Raw genomic sequence first — 7,184 nt, 5'->3', positions numbered from 1 at the left:
TAGTTCGGATTAGTACATCTAAAGGAAAAGACTTTACTCGAATTAGTCACCTTTTTTAGTCTGAAATCTTTTTTCAAGCAAATAATAAACAAAGTACAGATAGTTCTTTCTTATCCTTGAATGTTATTCCCTTATAAAATCCAGTCTCATCAACTTGATGATTTCTTGACTATGTTGATTGAGAAAAACTTCCCACCGTATTGCTCGCAACAACAGGCGCAAGAGTTTGACCATCATCTAGAATATTCATGTCTAGATCATCCAGCTTATCATCAAAGATGTCTTGTTGTTCTTCTTCTATATTTTGGTTCTCGTTCTCTCTCGGTTTTTAAAATATTACACTCTTAACACCAGCCTAGATGAATTACTAAGATAAGGACGCAATCTAACCTGATCGATTATCTTGAAAGGTAGTGCCCTCTAATTTTCAAAGAAGTTGTGTATGTAGCTGATGACGAGTTATTTCGGTTGACAATTCAGTCCATAATAGCTGATGATTAAGTTCACAAAATCATCATATGAAATATCACTTTGGATTGTCATAGATATCATCTCTAGCATTTCACCCTCCTTCTAACACATAATATTGATTACTCTTCTCAATCCATTCACCATGATAATCCATCCATATTGTTATTGATCCCTCCATTGGTGGTACCTAAATAAAGAAATTTGTTAAAAAAAAAGTAAATAATGACATCAAAATAAAATTAATAGAAAAAATATCAAACACCCACTGAAGTTGTATTGAATTTGCAAGTAGACACTTAAAGTTTGCGAATGTCCTATTACCCCATTAATCAATTTAAAAGTGGAATAAATATGTCATTTTTCAATCAACATCAGTACCAAGAAAAAAGAGTGCAATCACGCACCAATTACAGTTTGCCACGTGTTAAATATTTATTTTTTATTTTCATTTATATTTTTTTATTTTATTAACTCTAATTTTTTTTAGTTTTTTTCTCTTTCCTCTTCTTCTATCTTAATCTTGCTCATACTTCAACCCTTTTACTTTTCTTATTGCCAGTCCTCTAATGCAGCAATCAACGTCGCCAATTCTCTAACATATTCATTGTTATCATCACTTTTATAATATCACATTCATCATATTTATCACCAAGTCACCACCAAATCAAATTAAAATCTAAAAATCAAAATCGCTATTGAACTAAAAATTAAAAATCAATAATCACACTCAATCATCATTCTCTTTTCAACATCTTACCCCAATACAATAATGATGCATCAAAACTTCATTATAATAGAGTTCTATAATACTTTCTGAACAAAAAAATAATAGATCAAAATTCTTTCACTAACCTACTCAAAGTTTCATAACAAAGATTAAAAGAAAAAATAGAGAAGAACAAAATTAGAGACAATATTCACAAAAAATTTAGAAAAAAAAAAGAGAGAAATAATAAAAGAGGGATTTTCATAAAACAAGGGAGAATGGAAAAGAAAAAAGAGAGAAGAAAGGATGGTATGATATATAAAAGTAATTTATTCAACGTGATATTTTTTAATGAGTTGGTGAAGTAAATTTTATCTTTTCATGTGCCTATTTTGCACTGCGGGTGAGAAAATGGATTAAAAGAGGTATTTATAATGATCTTAACTATTTTTATGGAGGGTAATAGGACACCCGCAAAATTTAAGTGTCTACTTGCAATTTTGGGACAACTTTAGTAGGTATTCAAAGAGTTTTCTCTAAAATTAATTGTAATTTTATGGTGCTATAACATAAACCCCAACAGATGAGTAATCTGTTGCAATAGGTAAATAATATGTTGCAATACGTGAGTTATAAGTTGCAACAGATGTATCATCTATTGGTAATTCATGGTACAGTACCATAGAACCTGAAGTTGGTTCCAATAGATGAGTCATTTGTTAGAACAGGTGACTCATATGTTGCAACAAATTATACATTTCTTGTAACAAATAACTCACTTATTGGGATGAACTACAGAATCTTTGAAGTTGATTTCAACCGTTGAGTCACCTATTGCAAAAGATCAAAAGTTGTTGCAACAGATTGCTCACCTATTGCAACAGATGACACATCTGTTGAAATCAACTTCAGGTTCTATTACAACATGTGAGTAATTTATGTCAACAGATGACTTCTCTGTTGCAACAGATAACCTATCTGTTCGATTCATGTTACAGCACTATATAACTATAAATATAAATCCAATATATGTGTTTCCCATCACAACAGATGACTCATCTGTCGTAACAGATGACTCATCTGTCGCAATGGATGAGTCATCTATTGAAATATATGAATCGTTTGTTGGATTCATGTTCGGGTTCTATCCATTATTTTAAAATCAACAATAGTAGTGTACCCAGATGGGAAATTCAACTAAAAAATCATAATTTTACTGACCAAAACTATCACACCCCTTTTTCGACTCCAAAAAAATGGTTATAATTTAATGTTAGAAAGGATTTTATTATTAAGGCGACAAAAATGAAAAATTTGTTTTGAAGAAGGATTTTTTTACATTTGAAATCAGAGTCGCCACTTGGCATAATCTGGTGTGCCCAGTCACCATTAGAAAATCCTTTTCAAAATCATTTAACTCTTTAAACTGGTTTGCGAACAGAGATTCCAGCTAAGGAATTCTGTTGATCGAGGGGAAGGTGTTAGGCACCCCTCGATCCCGTGGTTCAACCACGATCGCTTGGTAGAGTGTATCAACTATTTTTTGACACTAAGAAATGTATAAACCACACAAAAGCACGCAAAATAATCAAACAATAAACAAAACAAAACAATCCAAAAATGTAAAGTCCAGTCCAATTATACAGTCCAAAAATAGAAAAATACGAAAATATAAATCCTATTCTAAACTAAATCTAGACTAAACTCCAATGCCTTACCCGATGCTGCGGACCTTCATCACGGTCATTTTCTACCAACATGATACGTCGGGGCATTCCCCGGTGAATAAGTACAGAAGACCTCAGGGCATTCCCTGGCTAAATGAATACATTTGAATCAAATGCGATAAAGTAGAAAACATTCATTCTCACGCACATTCAACCAAATACAATTTCTAAATTTGCCTACCCGAGTCTAAATTTGTCTATCCGAATCGACCTATCACACGAGACTATCGAATTTAACCAAGTCGATGCTTATCCCGAATTAAGTGACTATCAATGAATCAACATAAACTAATGTTCACTTTTGTCAATTTTAATTCCGCCCCAAACAATCAATCTTAATTCTCCAATGAGATATCATCTCATCACATAATCCATAATCAATCCACAATCAAGTGAATCAAATACCAAACCAGAACAACAACAATTCTCATCATCACGAATCAACCAACACACAATATTAGAATCAATGCATCGGATACCATCAACAATAAAACAAAAGAGGTAAAGAGTAGAATTAGACCTCGATGACAACTTTATTCCAAATATCAGTCAATTACAAGATGGAATCCACGCACCGAAGAACCTCAATTTGAAAATCTACTATGAACTTTCCAACTCGATCAAAACCCCCCTTCGAAAGATTGACTCCATTGACAATAATATTTAGAAAAATCCAGACTTTAAGACTTCGAATAGACCCTCAAAAGTGACCAACCAAACTCAGTATAAAGAAATTTGAAACCCAAAGATGGAGAACGACAAACCGATTGGGACAGAAGCTAAATCCCCAAAATCAGTAGAAAAACAGATGAACTCAGACAGAAATCGCGCCAAACAACCAAACCTGAGCTAGAAATACGTCGACATCCTCTTTACAGAAACACAACAATCCAATTGATTTAGCACTATTAGGATCCGAAATGAGCACAAATTCATTATTCGAATTGCTAACAGTGTACACAGAAGTTCCAGTCAATGTCTTCGCCACATACTCCGAGCTCAATCTACTGTTTCTTACCTCCTTTTTTTAACGCTGCGACACTGAAGCAAACGAAAAAGAATGCGTCGTCTTCGTCGACTGGGATGGAAAACTCTGCCGTATCGCCGCTGGCAATGGCTGCTGAATGAAGTCGCCGGCGATCCTAATCTCTATCTCCCTCGCCGGAGCTCCCCTGCTCCCAATTTTTTCCCACTGTTTCTCTCTTTAATTCACTCTCCGGTCATGTGTCTTCTTTCTATCTGTGTTGAATATGGGTGTCTATGTGTTGAATCAAAGAAAGAAAAGAAAAATATAATGGAGTCCCCCTTCTGTATTTTAGTGATTGTGAGAATGAAGTGTATATATGTTGTGAGGGGTCACGTAGGTGGGTATTGGGGTAGGGTAGGTGGGGTATTAAGGTGGGGTAAGGGTAGGGTGTGATGTGGTTTATTTTCATTGGATAGGTTGTTAGGATAAGATGTAGGGGTTAGGATAGGATAGAATTTGTTAGGGAGTTTGTTATTTTTTGTATTTTATGAGGGTATAATACTATGGATGAGGGTACACGGGGGGATAAAATAAAAATGGTTAGAAGTGAATAAAATTAAACTTTAAGAGGACGAAATCACGTGTCAACATCATGCCCCCTTTGGATGTAAATACATGGTGTTTTCATACAAAGCAGTAGACAACGAGGCAAAATTTTGTCTTGACCTTTATTTAAAAGCACGGAGCAAGAGGAAGGAGGAAAACCAGGTCTTGACTTAGAACATCCTACCCACCGCAATTATGAGGGGATCAAGTGACAAATATCTCAAAGGATTGGAAGAAGATGGACTATACCGAGTTGGAGAGTCGAGTGAGGTTCCATCGAGGTTCCGGTCCGCGGCTCTGTCATTACATCAAAAAAATGAAAATTACAAGTTAAAACATAAATGAAATTACAAAATCCTATTTATACAACTTCTGTTGGCTCATGACTCGACTTTCATCACCCTATTCTTCAGGTGGGCTCCTGACTTGCAATTTCTTTCAACTTGTTGCTTGGCTTTCAATTGCTTCACTTATGCTTGACTTTTCACTTCTTCACCCTATTCTCCAGGCGGGCTCCTGACTTGCTATTCCATCACTTTGTTGCTTGACTTTTCATTTCTTCACTCTGTTCTCCAGGCGGGCTCCTGACTTGCTATTTCATCACCTAGTTCTTCAGGTGGGCTCCTGACTTGCTATTTCATCACCCTGTTCTTCAGGCGGGTTCCTGAAACCCAAAATTAAAACTAGAACAAAAATTATCCCAAACAAGAATTATAATAAAGTAGTATTTCATTTTTGAAAGCGTTGTCCCATTTCCCAAGAGGTCCTGAACAGAAAGTAAAGTCCCATTTTTCAGGAGGGTCCTGAATTGAAAGTAAATTCCCATTTTTCAGGAGGGTCCTAAACAGCAAGTAAAATCCCATTTTTCAGGAAGGTCCTGAACATAAAGTAAAATCCCATTTTTCAGGAGGGTCCTGAACATAAAGTAAAATTCCATTTTTCAGGAGGGTCCCGAACATAAAGTAAATTCCCATTTTCTAGGAGGGTCCTGAACAGAAAGTAAAATCCCATTTTTCAGGAGGGTCCTGAACAGCAAGTAAAATCCCATTTTTCAGGAGGGTCCTGAACATAAAGTAAAATCCCATTTTTCAGGAGGGTCCTGAACATAAAGTAAAATCCCATTTTTTAGGAGGGTCCTGAACATAAAGCAAAGTCTCACGGATGTGCATTTCCAATGGTAGCAGAATTAAGTGAAGCGAATTTGCCCCTATTTCAACAAAAAAAATTTATCAGTTAAAAACTTAGTGGTGGTTTGCAGATCTTGGCTTCTCAGGTATCTGCCCCACACTTGTTCCTTTCATCTTTGTTCTAAATCGCTAACACTTGCCCTGTCTTGCCGCATCATCGACCCGGATCCATATTGAGGGAAGAGAGTTCTTACTCGAACAATGGGTTTCCATTTTACCATGCCTCTGAGGTGCACCCTTTTCCTAAATCTGAATGCTTCCACGAATCCAACAGCCTGTCAGTTGATAAACTACCTTTGTTTCGTGTTGAATTACGATCATATTTCTTTCCTATGCTATTCATTGTCTTTTCCTCGTATAATTGGAAAGACTGGTAGTAAATTTTGAAATCCTTTCTCGCTTGTTTTGACACAGACTTGACTTAAAATTTAAAGAAATGATGGTGACTTTTATTTTGATAAAGGACATGAAAAAAGAAAAAAAGCATGAATATGTAAATGAAAGAAAAGGGCAATGTCCCATATTCAAAAAGAAAACTTATCTGAATACGACAACCAACTCCAATGAGTATGACATGCATTTTGGATTGAGTTGCCTGATCTTCCTAGCCAAACTCCCCATTTGTTGTTGAGTTCGTGCCTTTGCCGCTGAGACTCTTCTTCAAATCCATTGGACTCATACATCTCATTCGATTGACGACATCTTAAAAGACTTTCGCCAACAAATCTCCATCGCCTTACGGTGCCCGTGAGGGTTTTCACCAATAAGACTCTCTTATTTTTATTTTTCTCCACTCATCATCGCCTTATGGTTCCTGCAAGGGTTTTCACCAATAAGACTCTCTCATTTTATTTCTCTCAACTCACCATCGCCTTATGATGCCCACGGGGGTTTTCACCGGTAAGACTCTCTCATTTTTGTATTTCTTTCCTGATTTCTTATGCTTCTTATGATGAGGGAGGCAAGTGGTACCTCACAATGTATCATCATATTCATTGCATGCTTAGCCTTAACATTATCAAAAATTGATCTAAAGGACTTTCTTTGGTTATAACTTGGTTTTTGGTTAAGGTTAGAAAAGATGGTAAGGGGCTCAAATGATACTTGAAGTGGGGGTGGGGCTTATAACTTTTGGAATCGACTCATACAACACATTAACTCATGCCCCAGCTTTGTTGAATGGGTGAATCTTAGATATTTATTTGGTTGGACTGAGCCCGAAATAGGGCAGCCTACGTATCTCACTCCCGAGAGAGGAGAATCAGGTCGCACGTAGTTCCATCAGCTTGTTCTTTGTTTTGATTGATTTTTTTTGAACTCTTTCTTTTATTCTTATTTCCTCGACATTTATCTTTGACTCCATTTTGATTCCAAAAGAGGGATATGAAAGAAAATTAAAACGAAGCTCAAACGGGTAAACAAAGGATGACACAATATTTGGATAGAAGAATAAAATGTCTTCATCATATCAATCTTCAAAAATGCAAGTACTAAACATGCAATAAAATCAACAAAGGATC

Source organism: Capsicum annuum, chromosome 6 (genome assembly GCF_002878395.1).
Source record: "Capsicum annuum cultivar UCD-10X-F1 chromosome 6, UCD10Xv1.1, whole genome shotgun sequence".
Taxonomy (NCBI): Eukaryota; Viridiplantae; Streptophyta; class Magnoliopsida; order Solanales; family Solanaceae; genus Capsicum; species Capsicum annuum.
This window is presented reverse-complemented; position numbering follows the sequence as displayed.